The sequence below is a fragment of the Rana temporaria genome, chromosome 5, assembly GCF_905171775.1.
Source record: "Rana temporaria chromosome 5, aRanTem1.1, whole genome shotgun sequence".
NCBI classification, from domain to species: Eukaryota; Metazoa; Chordata; class Amphibia; order Anura; family Ranidae; genus Rana; species Rana temporaria.
In genome coordinates this window covers 301,176,561-301,197,678 of record NC_053493.1, presented here as the reverse complement: position 1 = coordinate 301,197,678, position 21,118 = coordinate 301,176,561, and the positions used below count along the sequence as shown (strand labels likewise).

The 21,118-nt window shown below is 43.4% G+C and overlaps 1 protein-coding gene across 1 annotated transcript in view; it reads left to right on the top strand.

Moving 5' to 3' along the window:
* The window catches only part of ABHD3 (abhydrolase domain containing 3, phospholipase), a 98,474-nt gene that overhangs the window by 4,647 nt on the left and 72,709 nt on the right, over positions 1–21,118 (top strand). The window lies entirely within an intron of this gene.

Below are 21,118 nucleotides of genomic sequence, written 5' to 3'. Positions count from 1 at the left end.
CGTTTGATGGCATGGCACAGTGGTGACAATTGATGGCACAGTGGCTGCATTTGATGGGCACAGTGAGGCTGCAATTTTTTTTTTTCGTTCCCCCCCCAAATGTTGACTATTCTAACATTCTCCTCCACCCAAACTGACAATTCTGCTGTCCAAAGGTGCCACCTGTGCTCGTTCCTTGTAGGGCACTCTAATACAGGTGTGTTACTGGCCAGATCTCCTGGTACAGACTGAGGGAGAAAATCCTAGAAAATGAAAACTTACACAGCTACCTTATCTAATGATTGGCAAGCTGCAATATGTTCAATTTTTTGTTTCTGGTTTAATACTGTAGCCAGTAAGTATGCACACAAGCTAATGACACCGTCATATCTGTTTAATTACAAGGCATGTCTGGTATTACTCATGTAATAATCATCCAGAAATTTCCATCCATTTACAAGTACATATGCTGAAGTGGAGTCACACATGCATCAACCACCAGCTCATCAGCCGGTGATCAACACGATATCTCCTTTCATGTGATACTCAACCAGATATCTTCTATTAAAAGTAAAAAAATAAAAAAGTACAACACTAAAAATCCCTACCCAATAAAATAAAAAACCTAAAAATGAAATACAAATCGATATATTAGAGACCGCCCACCGCATATATACTGCGGCAAGGCAGCTCTATGGTGAGAAAAAAACTTGTCTGTACGTTGTTTTGTACACAAGATACTGTGGGCGCTCATATGAGCCGCCACCTCTCTCCTCCTTGCAGTGGGCAGGGCTGCCTCTCTCCTCCTTTCCTCCCCTCCTGACTGATGTCAGCGGGGGATCCTTGGGCCCCACCCACTGCAGCTGTCAGGCTGAGAAAGGAGAGAGGCGGCGGATCATGTGAGTGCCGATCGACGTTCGATGATGGCTGGAAGCTTACCACAATGGAAATTTCCTCATTGTACACCTGTATACCCAACGAGGCCGGCCTTCGGGCTGTTGAACATTTTTTGACCAAACAAGGTTCCCCTGGGTTACCAAGTGCTTTTATAATTGAATGCCTCGAGTTTATTTTGGTTAATAATCATTTTAGATTTGAGGGGATGACGTACACAGATTCGAGGGACAGCTATGGGGAGCTCCGCAGCTCCCTCATTCGCTAACCTGTTTGTAGGCTATCTAGAAGAGGTGTATATTTACTTGTCCCCCTTATTTTGTCAAAATGTCAGAAAATGGATGAGATATATTGACGATGTCTTTTTTATTTGGACGGGGAGTGAGATGGACTTTGTGAGATTTGTGGAGTACGTTGACAGTGTTTTCCCAGGGATTGTGTTTAACCCAGAAATTTCGGGTGAATGTATTCCATTCCTTGATGTGCTCATTACCATCACAGATAGTGTTATAACCACATCTCTATACACCAAACCCACTGATAGGAACACTCTACTGCATTTTCAGAGCGCACATCCTACACATTTGCGCAATAATTTGCTGATCTCACAGTTTGTACGAGTCTTACGGATCTGCTTGGACGAGCAAGACAAAAAGGAGCTTGACACTATGTACCACAAATTTCTTGAACGGGGTTATCCCAAACCAGTCCTGGATCAGGCTCTTGATAAGGCACTGGCTGGTAGCAGTAAAAGCACTAGGCCCATTTCTTGTCCTATGTTGGTTCACACATACAATCAAGAGTCAGGTACAATCAAATGTGCCACTGAACGCAATCTTAAAATATTGCAATCAGATAGATCCTTGGGTCCTGAGATTAAGATCAAACCTATGATGGCGTACAAACGCGGGAAAACACTACGAGATCATCTGGTACAGGCAGACCCACGACACAAGTATGTCAAAACCGCACCTAAAATATCCCATAAGACTGGGTGTTTTAGATGCTATAACTGCAATCTATGCAATTCCCTTATTTGTGGTCAATACTTTTCACATCCACGCATGGGAGGACGCTATCCCATACGTGAATATTTCCAATTGCAATAGTGACTTTTGTGTCTACATCTTAAAATGTCCCTGTACTTTGACATATGTCGGGAAGACTATTGGCCCTTTTAAGAAACGCTTTCAAAAACACAGAAGCGACATTAGGAGAGCACTGACCAAGACCGCAAAGGGGGAACATGCAGATCCTAACAAACCTGTAGCCTTACATTTTGTGACGGTTAAACACCAGGATCACGAACTACGTGGCATGGTTATTGAGCATGTTAAAGCACCCTATAGGCTGGGGACAGTACAACCTGAAGGGCTTAATACCAATTTGTCTCTCACGTGCTTCATTGATGATCGTTAATGGTTCGTTCCTTTTTCTATTAGGTTCCTCTGTTTAGTGTCCTTTTTTTCGTTTTGGATCGCATATCGATCATATGTATGTATAGGTCCTACTGTATTTAAATAGTATCTCTATTTCTGCCATTGCCTAGTATGAGTGACACCCCAAAAGGTATGATTTATACCATGTATCTTTTTAGGCCCCCTGGGGCTTCTTTTAGCTGTTTTTTTCTGTTTGTTCTTTTTTTCACGTTGTTAATGTAGACATGCCACTTTTTGCTCGATATGGATGATGACCCTATCGACCTAGGCCTTATATCAGGTCTTGTTAGGGTATAGATTGATATAGCTCGTTTGTAGCAACCATAAATCCATTTTTTTACACGGACCGGGAGCTTTTTGTACAATGACTACATGCCACGTTCTGCACTTTATAGCCTGCTCACCTCGGTATCCTTTTTTCATTTATATTTATATTTATATTTATATTTATTTTTATTTTCATTTTTCTCTTATTTCCTTTTCTTTTTTCTCTTTCTTTTTCTTTCTCTCTTTCGTTTTATTTATTTTTATTATTTTTTATATTTATATTTATTTTTTATTTTTCTTCTCTTCATTCTTTTGTCTTTGATTTATTTTTATTTTCATTATATATTTTTTTATTTTTTTTTATCTTTTTCTTTTTATTTTTTTCTTCTTCTTTTTTTATTTTTCCTCACATTCTTTACATTATTCTTTATTTTATCCATTTTATGTTTACTCATCTATTAACAATGCTATTCACTTATTTATATTCATTTCTTTCTTTTTAAAGGAACACTAAAGGTTCGTTTTTTATTAGATCAATTGATTGCTGTAAGCTAGAGCATTTAAATATCACTTACCTCGTTTTTTCTTTTGACCTCCAAAATACAGTAATCCAGGTTTGAAAATGCCATTTCCTGTCTCTCCTCTTCTTGCTTTCCACCAGCATCTGAGCCGTTTTGCATGGTGGAAAGCAGAATGTGCTCACCCCCTCCCTATGACTACAGCCCTGCGTGAAGATGCTCTCTTATCTCTCACAGGCATGGAGGCTAAGCCTAATGGGAACTGTAGTTCCCATTAGGCCGTGATTTAGCAAGAAAGAATGCGCACCGCAAACCAGGAAGTCAGTGAGAATAATGATTCAGGAGTGACGGAGGTGAATAAAACAGCTTGATTTCAACAGGTATCAAACTAGTTATAATGCAAAACATTGCTTTTTACTTTATCAGCTACTGTCAGACTTTAATTTAAGAGGAAAATATTTTTGTCTTTACAACCCCTTTAACTTTTTTTTTAACTTTTATTTTCCTCCCCCTTTTTTCCTTTGTTTTTAGTTTTTTCTTTGTTTCCCATCTATTTGTTCATACTCTTATTCCCGGATGAGCTCGCCACACGTCTTGTTTTTGTTTTGTTTACTTCCTCGCTCCCCGTGGTCCCTGTTTCCTATGTAACAACGGCTTGCACTCCAAGCCTCGTTGTCACATCCTCTTATGTTGATGGACTAGAGCCGATGTGCGGCGCCCTTACGCCATTGGTAACCATGACGACGGCGGCCGCACACCGGTGCCTCCCGCGTTGTCTTGCCGTATCCCGGGCGCATGCGCGGGATACGTGGCATGATACTATTGGCTGAAGGTGGTCCTATCGAGACAACATAGCGGGACAGCTGGGGGATGACTGCAGCTGGGATACGTCCACGGACGGCGCATGAGCCGTTCGTTCGAAGCGTCATTTACGTGGGGTCACGATTAATTTACATAAAACACGCCCACCTCTTCCACATTTGAATTAGGCGGGCTTACGCTGGCCAATTTACGCTACGCCGCCGCAACTTACGGAGCAAGTGCTTTGTGGATACTGCACTTGCCTCTCTAAATTGCGGCGGCGTAACGTAAATAACATACGCTACACCCGCACAAAGTTAAGCCGCCCTACCTGAATCTAGCTATATGTTGCTCCAGACAGAGTATCCTGATTCTGGAGAGATGACGAAGCAATGTAAGCCATGGTAAAGCATGGTATTGCGTTCATATGTGCTTGGCTTAATGGGATTGTATACTGTAGTCGCTGGGCATTATTAACATTTACTATATTTAGGCCAGGCCAAAGATGGACCACATTATTGTTTTTTTAGCAAAATCTTAGTTAAAAAATGTATCCAAATTAAAGGGGTATGCACAAGCAAAACGCCTCTCATTAGGAGCACATCTATGTGTAAAAGCTTCCTTCTGGTGTCCGCTAGCACAGCATGTTTGAACTGCCAGTGGCTAAAGGAAATATCTTGCTGACAGATGCATTAAGGGCTGATTCACACTGGAGGCCAGGACACAGTAAAAATAGGCACTTGAGCTGTGGTTTTAACCCCCCCCCCTTTTAACCCAACACAGCTGCTGGAAGGAGGTGTACAGATACCGCACTTGTGGAGAAATGATACCCCTTGTTGCATTTAGCAGGCAGTATTGCAACCCATTCAAGTGACAGGGGTCCCATCACAACCACTCAGCGATGATGTCTTTTCAGGGTTCTTAGGGAGACATATTGCCTGCCAGCTGCCCTCCACCAGGGATTGCTTTTCTGAAGGGTGGCAAGAGCTGCTGCTCGTGTAAACAAGTCTTAACATCCCAGAACAGTCTGTAAAAGAAACCCCTGGTCATGTAGTGATCCTATATTGATGGGATTATTTAAAAAGGCTTTGGAAACATAAGACATTATGCAAAATGCAGCAACGCTTGGCAACCAATCAAATTTGACCTTGCATCATCTAAAAATAAACACAGCTGGCTGATTGGTTGCTGGAGTTCCCTCTGTGATGGGAGTCACTTTGGGTGGGGGACTTGTGAAACTCAGCTTACCTTGGAGAGCGCTGGAATCTCCTTGTCCAGCTCCCCTGGTCCCTACTATGTGTAAGTCATCTTGTGTCTATTAGGGGTACAGGGTGACTGAGAACCCCAGTCTGATCTGCACTAATCAGACTCACTGTACAACCACACTGGACTTTTTGTGTGTGTGTGTGTGTGTATATTGTATATTGTCTGATATACTGTTGCAGACTCTTTACTAGATCGTTTGATGCCAATACTAAGCATTTTTAAGGGTATCGGTACTCGTGGAAATGTACAGATATCTTCTAGTTAATTTTTTTCCAGCTGTCAGTGGGATTTTCCCGCTAACAGCTGAAATGTAAAGAAATGAATGCCGATAATTATTGGTTGGTAAGGAGCGGGCAGCCGCATCCTTAACAACCAAGTCAGCTGTCCATGGGATTCCCCTCCCCGCCTCCGCCTCCCCTCTAGCCAGCTGTCACCAAGCACAGACTGGTTGGGGCCCCGTGTCCTCTACAGTGTTGGGTGTACTGACAGGCAGGGTTGTAGTATCTCTGGTGGCATACAAGGCATTTGCCTTGTTGGGCGACGCCGATCAGTTATGTTGCTACAGGAGAGCAAGGGGGGCAGACTCAGCAGAGGGTGAATGGGTTATAATGAAAGTGTTCAGCGGCCTATCGAGCCTCCAACACATGTTCTTGTAGAGCGGATCCCCCCTTTCCTCCTTCAGCTGTCTCTCGGGGACTCCGCTCACCCTCATCTATAGAGAATGGATGGGGTGGACTTAAAATTGCTCAGCTTCACCCAACCGTAACCAGGCCCGGATTTACTCCCTTTGCCGCCCCAAGGCCGGGTCCTTCAATGCCGCCCTCGTCTACGCAGTACAGGGGGGACATTATCCGCCGGGGGACTTTTTCGGCAGGATACTGAGATGCATTGAGAAGCGGAGGGGGGGTGGAGGACTGAGATTGGAACTGTCGAAAATGACACTGAGAACCTGGGGGGTGTTGCTGCCAAAAATGAAATTGAGCATTGGGGGGTGCTGCTGCCAAAAATGCAAAATGACATTGAGAACCGGGAGGGGGGTTGCTGCTGCCGAGAACCATCTCACCTCCTCTTCCCTCTGTTTTCTCTCCTCTCACCATCCGCATGACAGGGGGAACTCCCAAAATGAAAGTAAAAGTGTCCTCTCCTCTCAGCCACAGTGCCGCCCCTGCACCCACTGCCGCCCGAGGCCTGGCCTTGTTGGCCTTGTCTGGAATCCGGCCCTGACCGTAACAGCTCCCCCTGTCCGTGTGTGTGTGTGTGTGTGTGATGCTGTGCGGTGCCGGCTCCTTTCTGATGATTTGTATTTTGCTCGGACTGCAGTGCATGTTGACATCTGTCAATGTGCACTGTAAGGCACTGCAAGCTGGAGGGACAGCGGGGATGTGATCACTCAGTGCAGCCCGGAATACACAACATTCCACTATTCTGTCTCTGTGTTTGGTAGATCCCTTTATAGGCATGCAGGTTACGGGAACAAGTTTGGGTTACTGGGGTGAGTATGCAGGTAACCTAAAGGCTGTGCTGTGTGCCGTCACACCTCCACCTTATGTCTGCCTAATTGATAATCAAATTAAGGATTATCTGTCATCATCCGATCTGTGTGAAGGTCCTGAATGGGAATATGAAATAAAGATTCATCTGCACAACATACTGATAATCCTCTGATAGCTGTTCTGGGATCCTCACTGATTATTGAGGGCTCTCTGACTATTTCCTGTAAATATAATGTCATAATACTATGTGCCATGTCTGCAGTCTCTGACAATCTGCAATCCCCGCACCCTGCCCTCACTTACCCACCTACTCCCCCCCCCCTACTCCAAGGCTCAATTCACACTTCTACGACTTTGTAATGCGACTTTGGACATGACAAGTCACAGCCATTCTTTTCAATGGCACTCGTTCAGGTTGGTGCAACTTAAAGTTGCAGCGATTTGAAAAGGTGCCTGCACTACTTTGTTTCGACTTGATGGGACTTGGATCCATTGAGTGCAAAGTCGGATCAAAGTCGCACTAAAAGTCTCATCAAAGTGACTTTGGAGTCACGCTAGTGTGAATAGAGCCTTAGGCCCCATTCACACCTGAGCAATTTTCTGCTTGAAGCTTGTAGCTCAACAAACCAAATCCCATTCATTTCAATGGCACCTGAGCTTTAGCGTCTAGGAGCAGAATTTATTTTTTTTGTATAGTTTCCTTGAGCGCTTTTCCAGCAGAAAGCGGTAAACGGTCCTAAATGTTACTAATAGCGTTTTTTGAGCTTTCTTTCACCTTTTACTGCAAACATGCCAATAAAATGCTAATCCTCCTAAAATGCTGCTACAAAAAGCTATTGCCGGTGTTCTTGATCCAGTGATTTTTTTTTTTCCAGCGTGTTTTAATAATTTTTCTGCTTTTAAAAAAAAAACGCTAGTGTGCATGGAGCCTAAAAACGCTTAAAAAAGGCAGAAAAACTGTAGTAAATTGCTACGCTCAGGTGTGAATGGAGCCTTGTTGGTCTATTTTATAAATGTTTTCACACAAGATTCGTACAACTTTCATCTAGGATTCACACATTTTTTTTTAAATGTATGAAAACTTTTAGTTGTCAGCGAATCTTCCCTATTGCAGTAACAAGCATTTTAGCCAAAGTAATAGCGGGATGTATCTTTAGTACTGAACATCAAGGTTCAGGATACAGGTAAATGTTTAACTTTTTGTGGCAGTGCCAGTAAAGTTTTGTGAGGACAAGAGGCTCAACTGGTAGTGGCAGCGGTTAGCCATTTACAAAACGGGAACACCCAGGTACAGTCAAGTTTAGGGCCGAAACAACTAATCGATTAATCAACAACTAATCGATTATGAAATTAATCGATTACCATTTTCATAATCGATTAATCAGCCAGTAACATAATGGGGTAAAAAAAATAAAAAAATTATCCCTTTATAGTACAAAAAGAGCAAATCGCTACTGTAAATATTACTTTCACTGTCACACAGTAAAAAATGAACCCCTTACAGTAGCGATTATTTGCTCTTTTTGTACTAATGTTAGTTTTTTTTAACCCCATTATGTTACTAAACATCTCAGGCCTGGGTCACACCTCTGTTTTTTTCTGGTGTTTTTTTGCAGAAACACACTACAGTTCATTTACATGGTTTCCTTTGGGACACGTTCATATCCATGATTTTTTCAGCTGCTGTGTATTTGGAAAAGGCAAGGACTTTTTTTTTTTTTAAAGCAAAACGGTACTATTTCGTTTTTTTGGTTCAATATACTTCAGCGGAGAAGCTACAGAAAAGCATGTAATGTGTTTTTTGCGGCAATTTGTGTTTTGTAATCTGCCCAACAACAAATTGGCCCAAAAAAAATGTAAAAAATGCAAATTGCCACAAAATTCCTTTTTTTTTTCAAAGGTTATTAATTCCCATGTAACTACTTGCTGCACTCAGATGACTATGGCCACCCTGAGCCTGGCTAGAATTTCTTCTTTGAATTGGGATACTCCTTGGCAACCTAAGGTTGACAATCAAAGTAGGCATTTTTCGGACTCCCCTAATAAAGAGTCATACTTCCTACATCCCACGTTCAGCAACGCTTTAATTACTTTTGGGTGACATGCGCCCCCCGATCCGGGTTACTGCGATTGCAGCACATTTTATCGCACGACAATCGCGGCAGAACCGCACCGCGATTTGAGGTGTCATTCAAATTAATTATTTTGTCATTCACACCTCGGCGCTGTCAATTCACTGGCAAATCTGCCTGCGATTTAAAAACCTGTAGTGTGAATCCAGCCAAAGATGGCAAGGTAGGTTTCTACATGATCTTCCAGGGCCAATTTCTGTAAAGCGCTCTGCACCAGGTATGGGAATGGGCTGCTGCACCACTATCTGCCTCTCTAACAGGGCCTTTATCTGTTGCTGTATAGCAGTGGTCTCCAAACTGTGGCCGGGGGCCAGATGTGGCCCTTTGCTTGCTTTTACCTGGCCCTTGGGACACTAGTTCATCCACTGATACTAACATTGGGACATAATTCCTCCCACTGACACCAACAATGGAGCACAATTCCTCCCAACGACACCAACGATAGGGCTCAATTCCTCCCAATGACACCAACAATTGGGGATTAGTTTCTCTCAATGACACCAACAATGGGGCCCAATGACACCAATGATAAGGCGCAATTACTGCCATTGAAACAAACAACGGGGCATTATTTTTTCCCAGTGATGTTGGGACCTTTTCACTGACCACTGTCCGGCCCTCGTAAAGTTTGAAGGACAGTAAACTGGCCCTTTTGTTTAGAAAGTTTGGAGACCCCTGCTGTAGAGGTTTACTTGCTGCTGTCTCTCTAAGGAGGCTCAACCGGTTACTGTCAACTGTTGCATCTGCTGGACGGTTAAGTGGTTGGAGCTTTGCTAGTTGGCATTTGCCAATATGAGGTCTTTTACAATCCTACAATACCCTCTAGTTTGTTAATAATTGCTGTCTTTCTCATTAGGGTATTACCTAGTCCCAGCACTCGCTACTGAAGAAACAGCACAAGTCCCTGTTTCTTCAGAGCGCATGCGCCGACGACATCATTGGCGCAGTATACTGTTAAGTATCTCCTAAACGGCGCACGTTTAGGAGATATTTACATTACCTATAGGTAAGCCTTATGCTGCGTACACACATTCGGACATTCCCACATCAAAACCATGGATTTTTTTTTTCCCGACGGGTGTGCGCTCAAGCTTGTCTTTCATATACACGGTCACACAAATGTTGTCGGAAATTGCGAACATCAAGAACGCGGTTCTACGATGAGCCGAGAAAAATTAAGTTCAGTGATTCCATGCGTAGAATTATTGTGTGTTGTATTGTGTACACACGGTCGGAATTTCCAACAAGCACATTTGTTGTCGGAAAATGTGAGAACCAGCTCTCAAATTTTTGTTGTCGGAAATTCCGACAGCAAATGTCCGATGGGGCCTACACACGGTTGGATTTTCTGACAACAAGCTCACATCGAACATTTGTGTACGCTGCATTATTCTACACAGAGTGTAAGATAGGTTAACAACCTCTTTAACACACACATTTTTAGCATATTGAACCTGCAGATACTGTAGTTTCAGTATGCAGAGTATGCATTGTTGGTTTAACCCACTTGATTGTCTGCTCTGTGCGGTGATCTTTATGCTTCCTCTACACATTGTGAGTTTGCAGAGAGAGGAAGAGAAGTAATGAGAATAGGTCGCTGTTGAAATTCTTCGGAAGTTGAGTGCTGCAGCACAGACCCCTCCCAGCATGTTGGTTGAATTGCACAATGGTAAGAGTAGCATTCGTATCCCATGTTTGTTCTAACAGAAGTCAGACACTCTGGTGTATTGACAATACTCATATTTATGATGGATATTTTTGCCATACATCTAACCTAAAAAACACACATTTTATGGGCGTAATGTGTTTATGTGTACAGCTTTTTGAAGCGTAAGTATTCTGGGCCAGATCCACAAAAGAGATACGACGGCGTATCTCCTGATACGCCGTCGTATCTCTGTGTTACGGCCGTCCTAACTATGCGACTGATTCATAGAATCAGTTACGCATAGCTAGCCCTAAGATCCGACAGATGTAATTGAATTACACTGTCGGATCTTAAGGGTGCAATTCTAGGCCGGCCGCTAGGTGGCGAGGCCATTGCGGCCGGCGTAGAATATGCAAATGACTAGTTACGGCGATCCCTGAACATGCAAATGACTAGTTACGGCGATCCCTGAACCGCCGTCGATCTAACTTTACGTCATTTCCGTCGAGTTACACCACGTAAAATTAGGGCTGAGCCATGTTAAGTATGGCCGTCGTTCCCGCGTCGAAATTTAAAAAACCACGTCGTCCGTTAATGGCGCTGGACGCCATTTACGTTAATGTCTAAACAAATGACGTCTGTGCGACGTCATTTAGCGCAATGCACGTCGGGTAATTTACCCGACGGAGCATGCGCAGTACGTTCGGCGCGGGAACGCGCCTAATTTAAATGGTGCCCGCCCCATTTGGATGGGGCGGGCTTGCGCCGAGCGCATTTACGTTACACCGCCGCAAGTTTACAGGTAAGAGTTTTGAGAATCAGGCACTTACGCTGTAAACCTGCGCCGGTGTAACGTAAATCAGATACGTTACGCTGCCGTGGAGCAACGTAATTATATCTGAATCTGGCCCTCTGTTTTTAATGAGGTTGCAAACGCTTAAAAAAAAAAAAAAAGTCCTGTAAGACAAAGGCATAATGAGCTACTAAGCATTCATTATGAAATACTTACCTGAGAACGAAGCCCCCCGCAGCGACGACCGCACACCGTTGAGATGGTTGACATTTTCCCCCTGAGTTTCTTCCGGGCTCCACCGTTCACAGATCAGCGCTCGGAAGGAACGACACCGCGGCCTTTCTTCAGAGCGCATGCGCCAGTGATGTTACCTAAAAATTGCAGCGTGGATCTGCCCTGCAAAAAAATCGCGCGGCAACACGCATTGCGTGAAGCATGTTGCCCAAAAAGTAGCTCCTGAACTTTTTTTTATTTTAGGTGTCATTCAAATGAATGGCATCTCACAGGTGAATCCCACCATTTGTCATTCACACATCGGCGCTTTCAAATTGTGGGCAGAATCGCGGCACATCTGCCCGCAATTCAAAAGTGTGAATGCAGCCTAAGTCGCACAACTTTCTGGTCGCGGCAGTGTGAACCGAGCCTTAAGGAGCTTAAATATGATTCTCCATGTTTTGGTGAAGATTAAACGGTTTGTTTGGACCAAGCTGGTCCATGTCGGTGACTCATTTAGATGTGAGCATTGGGCCCCTGCACACGGGGCCATCTAGGAGCAGTGCGCATCTTCTGCCGTTTTAGTGTGTCCAGGAAAGAGCGGTGCAGTGTCGAGCCCTGTTGCTTGCAGCTTGTCAAAGTCTATGGCAGGCTGTGGCTGGAATGTGGGGTAGGGGGGGGGGGATTGTACCAAGCAATACCCATATTTAGGGCCCTGTAGGATCAGAGAGGAAGGTCCAGAACACAGGTCTTCTGCATTCTGAATCTTTGTTCCTGAACATGAAGGTGAAAAAACAAATGGCAGTGACCGGCCCTGAATTTGCTACTTACCTGAGCCCCGAATTTCCATCGGCAGGGACGCACTGTCCCTCTCTTCGTGGGAACCCAGCTCTTGATTGGATAGATTGATAGCAGTGCAGCCATTGGCTCCCACTGCTGTCAATCAAATCCAGTGATGCTGGCGCCGGGGAGCGGGGCCGAGTCATACATTCCGCGGCTATGGACGCCGAATGAATGACACGGGAGCGTGCCCTCAAGCGCTTCTCCCAGGGGGGGTTATCTGATGCCGGGAGGAGCCGCGAGAGCTGCCAAGGAACCCCAGAAGAGGAAGTTCGTGGCCACTCTGTGCAAAACGAGCTGCACAGTGGAGGTAAGTATGAGGGACACACTGCTCCTAGATGGCCCCGTGTGAAAGGAGCCTTATCGTGACCATCAAAACACTAGTATGCTCAGAAGGGAAAGTCAGCAATGGCAGCCTAAATAATTTATTACAGGCTTGCATACTAACTACAAATTTATTTTATCTGACGAAGTAAAAAGCAGTGTAAACTATGCTGTAATATATAGAAGTTAATTTTTTATAAATCTGATTTCCGATGCCTGTTAATGTGTTTCAGCACGCTGGATAAAATATGCTGTACCCTCCAGATTTTCTGCAATTGACACAAAAGTGTCAGAAGCGATGAAATCAACATTCTCATGAACCCAGTTTGTTCTCCTAGTTTAAGTGTTAAGCCCTGTACACATGATCGGTCTGTCTGATGAAAACAGACCGATGGACCGTTTTCATCAGACAAACCGATCGTGTGTGTGTCCCATCGGTTTGTTTTCCATCGGTGAAAAAAATAGAACATGTTTTAAAATGTTCCTATTGATAAAAAAAAAAAAAGATTGTCTGTGTGGAAGTCCATCGGTCAAAAATCCACGCTTGGTCAAAATCAAGTCGACGCATGCTTGGAAGCATTGAACTTAATTTTTCTCAGCACGTCGTAGTGTTTTACGTCACCGCGTTGGACACGGTCGGATTTTTGACAGATGGTGTGTAGGCAAGACTGATAAAAGCCAGCTTCATCGGATATCCGATGAAAAAATCCATCGGATTAGATTCCATCAGATATCCGATCGTGTGTACAGGGCTTAAGATTACTTTTTTTTTTACTTTACAGTAGGTTTGAAATAGTTTAGCATTTTTTTTGGCAAGTCACTTAGACTTTATTTGGTTACTTTGCTTACACTGGCTTTTACTATGCTTTATTATGCTTTTCCTAATTTATGTATTAGGGGTACATACACGTGAATATTTTTTTATTTTCCTGTAAAAATAAATTTATCACGAATAACACCCCGCAGTGTAATATACAATAATAGAAGGACAAAATGGCAATTGTGAATGGTCTAAAAACTCCCTCCACTCAGTTTTTGATTTACTTATATAAATTTGTGGAAAATGTAGGGGTGACATCTGCACATGCACCTTTAGCGCTGTGTTTTTTTTTTATGCTTATTTCGGGGGTTGTGTGGTGTGTGTGTGTTTATTTATATACAGCTGCAATACAACACTTATGGCCCGTACACGCGATCCGAATATCGTATGAAAAATGACGCCCGAGGAAGAATCGAGGAAGAATCGTACGATAATCGGATCGTTGGTACAGAGCTTTCAAGAGCCGATCACGACAATTCATCCGATATTATTTTATCAGACGTGCACGAAAATTTTCCTTGTACGATATCAGATCGTACGATTTTCGTTTGGTCAGTACAGTTGTCGTCCAAATACAATACAAATGCATTACAACACATGACATCACTTCGGTTTTTTTTTTGGTTTTTTTATGTCGTACGAGAATTTTCGTGACTTTAATAACCTATTTAATTTCTACTTGTGACTATTAAGCGAAAAAAGTCGTACGATATTTGGATCGTGTATACGGGGCATAAGCCTAGGTTGACACCAGTGTGACTTTTCATCCAACTTGACAGTTCAAAAGTCGCATGACCAGTTGCACCCTATTTGCGGCAATAGAACCATTCAAATCAAGTCAGGGCAACTTTGAATAAAGTTCCTGCACTATTGTTGTGCAATTTCGGTGTGATTGGCCTTGGCATCTGTTAAATGAAGTCGTACAGAAAAGGCATTCGATCGGGTGGACTGGCAGTTCATGTTCGCCACTCTGAAACATATAGGCCTAGGCGAAAAAATGAGACACTGGATAGCGGCGATATACTCAAACCCGACGGCGAGAGTGAGAACAAATGGCATTCTCTCAGAGCCATTTGCCATCACAAATGGAACCAGACAGGGCTGCCCCCTCTCGCCCCTGTTGTTTGCGCTGTCGCTAGAACCCTTTTTGAATCACGTGCGGTTAAACACGGGAATTAAGGGGGTGGAGGTAGATAAAACACAATACAAAGTCTCGGCATATGCTGACGACCTATTGTTCTCGTTGACGGAACCGGGGACGTCTTTACCGAATTTGATGGCGGAGTTCGAGCGATACGGGGAAATGTCGAACCTCAAAATAAACTTGAGCAAATCGGTGGCGATGGGCCTGCGTATAACACAACAACAACTTTCCCACCTTCGGAGCAAATTCCGTTTAAAGTGGACAGAAGAGGCGCTGACCTATTTAGGAACTCGCATCCCACCCAGACTATCTCAAGTGTACAAACTGAACTTCCCCCCTCTTCTTAAGACCATTCAGGGACTACTGACAAAATGGACTAAGGGGCTACACTCCTGGTTTGGGAGGTGTAGCATACTGAAAATGACGATTTTGCCCAAATTTCTATACCTTCTACAAGCCCTCCCGATACTCATTCCAGCAGACTACTTTAGACAAGTATACACGACTTTCAAAACGTTCCTCTGGGGGGGAAAACATCCCAGGATACATAAGAAAATTCTCTCCCTACCCAAACGACTGGGGGGTATAGCGATGCCAGACATCCGAGCCTACTATTATGCGACACAACTAGGCCGACTTGTCGACTGGTGCCGCCATGGAGACGTCAAACTTTGGCCTGGATTGGAACAGGCCCAATGTGACATTCCCCTACAACGAGCCCCCTGGTGTCACGCCGCTATGCAAGGAGACGTCAGGCGACACCCGCTCATAGGAAACACCATCGCGGTATGCGCGCGGATTATGACAAGGGCAAACCTGAGCTCTCGAACTTCACCGTTACGCCCGGTGCTGGGTAACCCACTCTTCGAACCGGGAATACGAGATGGGAAATTTAAAGCCCTGAGGGCGTTAGGCCTTTACCAGGTGTCCCATTTCAGCGAAGCGGGAAGATGGAAGACGAAGACGGAGCTCATGGACCCGGGGGGAACCTACTGCTTAGATTTTCTAAGGACTGAGCAGCTGTCCCATTTTCTTGAAACGATGACACCCCCTCCCCCCGCGACAGGTCAGCCTCTCACGGTACTGGAGGAATGGTGCTCAGACACAGGGGTCCTGCCACATGCACTGTCCCTTGCACACGAGCTGGTAATTATGCCGAGGACTGATTACCGTCTCCCGTGTTTCACTGAGTGGGAACGATTGCTGAACTGTACATTCTCCGACAAGAAAAGGGAAAAAATTCTATCTCACACACATAAATCCTCCATATGCACCAGAATACAGGAGACTAATTACAAGATCCTAACCGGCTGGTATAGGACCCCAGACCTGCTACACAAGATCTTCCCTGCGACATCGGACAGATGTTGGCGTTGCATGGAAGACAAGGGCACACTGTTACACGTATTCTGGTCCTGTCCCCGACTCCGGAACTTTTGGACCGAAGTACGGCGGATAACGCAACAGTTTACGGACCGTGAGGTCCCTGATGACCCAGCATTCTTCCTTCTCCACGCGACTGACGCCCCCACGCGGGTGTACAAGAAATCGATTGTTCGCCATCTGTTGGATGCGGCCAAGGCCTGCATTCCAATACTTTGGAAGTCAACGCTCCCGCCGACTGTTGCCATGTGGTTGCAGAGAATAGACGAAATCAATAAAATGGAAGATCTCATCCTAACGAGTCAGGACAGACAGGAGGCCTATACAGATACGTGGCGTATCTGGAATATTTTTAAATACTCCGATGAAGGGGTAGCCCTCAGGGGCGGAAGTACCTCAACCTGAACTCCTTGATTTCGTCTGTGGTATGATCTCTGGAATAGTTGCGGGAGGAGACACAGCACTAAAGCCCTTCCCGATGGCAAATAAGAGACGAGGTCCGTAATCAACACTCCCCCCCCCCCCCTTATAACTACCCATCCCCCCCCTCCCTTTCAACTCTCCTCCATCTCCCTTTTCTTTGCCTGTATTTTCTAGGAGAGTGCTCGCTCTCTATATCTACCTCTATTCACCCTTTCTGCTTTCATTTTCTCTATAAATCTGAAAAGTCAGGGGATCGGGCCCGTGGGACCACGGTGACTCATTTGATTTTGAATGGGTGGGTTGAGGCACACATGCAGATAGAGGGGAATGTAAAGAGTGGGGAGGGCGGCGCCGTGAGACGCGCAGCCATGTCCACATAAAGACGGACGGATAGCCGACCCCTCCGCTGTGATGATTAATATTACCCTATATTGTTTGAATTGTTCGGTGTTTTCCTTTTTTTTTTTTTTATTATTTAAGAAAAATCTGTACTGGGTGCCTTGATGTTTACCCCATTTACTGTACTGTTGTTTGTAATGACGCGGTGGTTCCTATGGACCCCCTTTTTCCCTGTTTTATAAATAAAGAATTTAAAAAAAAAAAAAAAAAAAAAAATGAAGTCGTACAGATGTCGGCAAGCTGCACATGAAATCTCACTGATGGTCGGCTTTTAAGTAGCACAACTTCAAAGCCGCACTAGTGTGAACCAGGGAGTAGGGTAACTTTATCTAGTTATTTGAAACAAAGCAAGGAAGGGTATTCTGATTATTAAAAAATATATTAAAAAACATAGGTTATCATTTACTAATTTTAAATTTTTATAATTTTTTTATTTCATTTTTTTTTTTTTTTTTACATTTTGGATTGAGTAGGGAATTTTAGACCCTCTGTCAATTTTTATTGCTGTCTGTGCCCCCAGGAGATTTACTATAGTAAATCTAAGTATAATTGAAGGTAAATCTAATGAAAATGAAATAAGAAAATTGTATAATATATGGCCAGCTTAATGATAACTGATGGCTCATTGGATTTGTACATGCAACTTGATATCAAGTGAAATGTAACATCCTTCATTATGATGAATCCTGGCGTAAACCTATAAATAAAGAATTAAAAGTACCGTATTTGCCGGCGTATAAGACGACTGGGCGTATAAGACGACCTCCTAATTTTCCAGCTAAAATGTTGGTTTTGGGATATACTCACCGTATAAGATGACCCCTCACTGTGCCATTATAACATGCCTTGCTGTGCCATTATACCATGCCTCGCTGTGCAGTTATTACATGCCTCACTGTGCCATTCCATTCCCTACCTTCTCCTGTTTGCAGCGTACAGACGGCGGCCATCTATTATTCAAAAGACGCGCCTCCTTCACAGGCTGTTCTGTGATAGACGGAACACTAATTTTCCCAGCAGAGCCTCTGTTCAGTGTTCCGCCTATCACGGATGTCCTCTCGTCCGAGGATGAGAGGACATCCGTGATAGGCGGAACACTGAACAGAGGCTCTGCTGGGAAAATTAGTGTTCCGCCTATCACGGAACAGTCTGAGGAGGAGGCGCGGCTTTTGAATAATGGATGGCCGCCATCTGACACCCTCTGACACAGGTACCTGGCGTATAAGACGACCCCCGACTTTTGGGGCATTATTTTAGATTCAAAAGGTCGTCTTATACGCCGGAAAATACGGTAAATAGTTTAAGGACATCTGTTTAAGAGGGGTATTTCCCTCACTTTGGGAAATGTCCTATAAGGCCTTATTCACACCTATGCATTTTTACTGCTTTTTGCATTTTGCTGATTTTGCTCTACAGAACGTGTTCCATAGGAAACCATATTAAATGAACTGTAGTGCAAAAAGCACTAAAAATGCATAGGTGTAAATCAGGCCTTACTTCCTATTGCATCTTTGGGACAAGAAATGAAGGGGAATTTCCCCAGTAAAACGTTGACAGCAAAAAATAAATTGCCAGGGGTTTTAACCTTTCCCTATAAAGCTGCATGATTCTGGCTAAAATAAGAATCACGATTTTTTGGCTTAGAATAAACATCACGATTCTCATGGCGCAACATGATCTTTGACATTATACAAAAAAATTGGGCTAACTTTACTGTTTCGTGTTTTTTTTTTTTTTGTTTTTTTTATAATTTAAAGTGTAATTTTTTTCCCCCAAAAAATTAAGTTTGAAAGACCGTTGCGCAAATACAGTGTGACATAAAATATTGCAACAACTGCCATTTTATTCTCTAGGGTCTCTGCTAAAAAAAAAATCTGCCAGTAAATATCTTGTACAGCCTGTTTCTCTTTTGGGAAAAAAGCCTATGCTTATGACATCATTCTCCCTCTCCCTTTCCCTCTCCCTCTCTTGTGAGAGTTTGCCAGGAAGGGAGGGGAATGAGTCATAAGCTGCAGAGCTGGAGGTTTGCCTCTGTGTAAATCCAGGAAGGGAACAGGCAGCAGCTTCAGCTGCCCACAGTTAAAATGGATGCAGCGAGACTCAGTGGAAGGGAGATTTTTGCAGCATATTTGGCAAGTACAGAATTACAGTATGTATAAAATAATATGCAAAGTGGCTGGAGTTAAGCTTCAGAATGGCAAAGATGTTTTTATTACAAATTATGTGAACATACTGCAGTTCCTCTTTAAACTGACCTCATTTACAGACTGAAGTTCATTCCTTTGATCTAAAAGATACTTGTTTATAGGCATCTCCTAGTGCTTATAATGTTGTGATAAACTTAACAGGCTGTCTGTTTTATTTTATTTTTTCTGACAGCTGTCAGCTATGAGCAGAGAACTCTGCACTGAATCGAGGAAATGCTGTATTAAGATCGTGAGGGGGGGTTGAATCAAATTTTTTTTTTTTGCAATTTTTTAACGATTAATCGTGCAGCTCTAATTACCTACTATATCCCCCCCCCCCCCCCCCCCCCAAAAAAATAAGTTTTTGCCATACATACAGTTTTAAGTCTAGTAGAATAAAGCTGTGTGGGAGCATGCAGGTGTGCACTCTGTCTGCATTCGGGGACCTGCGCAGATGTCAGATTTGGAGCAGCTGCTGCATCCCAATTGACATGAATTGGACTGCCTGCACAGCAATGGGTATTGCAGATTCCTGTTGTTTAAAAAAAAAATCTCTAGAGATGCATTCTAAAACAATGACTGTTATGTATGCAATGACAGGTTAGGTTACGGAGCACTTTTGTATATGTTGGACCCCTTTCAGGCATTTTAAAGCGCCTGTCATGCCTTCCAATGGTAAAAGCCTGAGTGCTTTCACACTGGGGCAGTGCGCTTGCAGGACAGCAAAAAAGTCCTGCAAGCAGCATCTTTGGGGCAGTGCTGGAGCATTTTTTTATTTTATTTATTATTTTTCTTTTACATACTAGCCTATTAAAATGCATGACCAAATAGTTTAACATTTGGATCCATGGATTTGTTTTGGAATTTGTTCTGGATTTGGAGGTAGAAAATGTATGCACAGTTGTTCAATGGATTTGGTTTTACTTTTCTTTGGACCTAAACATCTGGAATTGGGATTTAATAGACACGAATCTGTTAAAAACTTAGTTAAAGTAGAATTGAAGGCAACACTTTTTTCATTCTAGATAGTCAGGGAGGTTTATAACCCCTGTTAGTTTTCTTCTTTTTTGTGTTGTTTTTGCCATCTGTGCCTCATTGGGGAAGTTTCCCTTTACATCCTGTTCCATAGCCAAAACAGGAAGTGAGAGGAAATCTGTCTAAAGTCAGTAAATATCTATCACCAGAACTAGTGTCTCCATCGGAAGATTTCAATGTTGTCCAGAGACAATTCAAAATTTTAGATTTTCTTTCACTTTCAGTTATAATGGTAAACAGGACAAATAGAAAGGGTTAATCTCCCATACAGCAACAAGAACCTGACAAGTGTTCTAATCCTTCTCTAAAAAAAAAACGATTTTGTCTTTCGGTTATGCTCCATGCAAACCACTAAAGTAAATATACAGATAAAATACACACACACACACAAGCTGTTTATTGTAATTCTGTCTGTTTACTTCTATGATTTACACAGCCCTAACACACAGCACAGCCAGTTCAGACGGGGAGGATTTACTAAAACTGGTGCAGCTGTGCTTAGTAACCAATCAGCTTCTACCTTCAGCTTGTGCAATTAAGCTTTGACAATCAGTCCGCATTCACATTGAGCCGATTTAGTGATCTGCATTTTTTTTTTTTTTGGGGACTGCGACATTGCGGCAGACCGAACACTTTTGACACATTTTTGGGACCACTGACGTTTATTCTGCGATCAGAGCTAAAAATAGCCACTAATTACTGTATAAATGTCACTGGCATGGAAGGGGTTAACAGTAGGGGGTGATCAAGGGGTTAAATGTGTGTCCTAGGGAGTGAATCTTTAGACCCCTTTCACACTGAAGCGTTTTTACAGCGTTAAAAATAGCGCTATTAAAACGCTCTCCATGCATCTCAATGGACCATTTCACACTGAGTCCTGCAAGCAGCATCTTTGGAGCAGCTTTTTGGCACAGAAAAAAACGCTCCAAAAACGCCCCTCTCCATTAAAATGATTTGAAAGCACTGTAAAAACGCTTTACCCTTTCACACTGAGGTGTTGCACTGGGGGTACATGTGTTTATATACCGATATGCAGTTTACATTCTTGATGGCATGATGTTTATCCAGCCGGAAAATCCAGACATACTGTATGTATAGACATAGTTGTTAAGCAGGAAGAA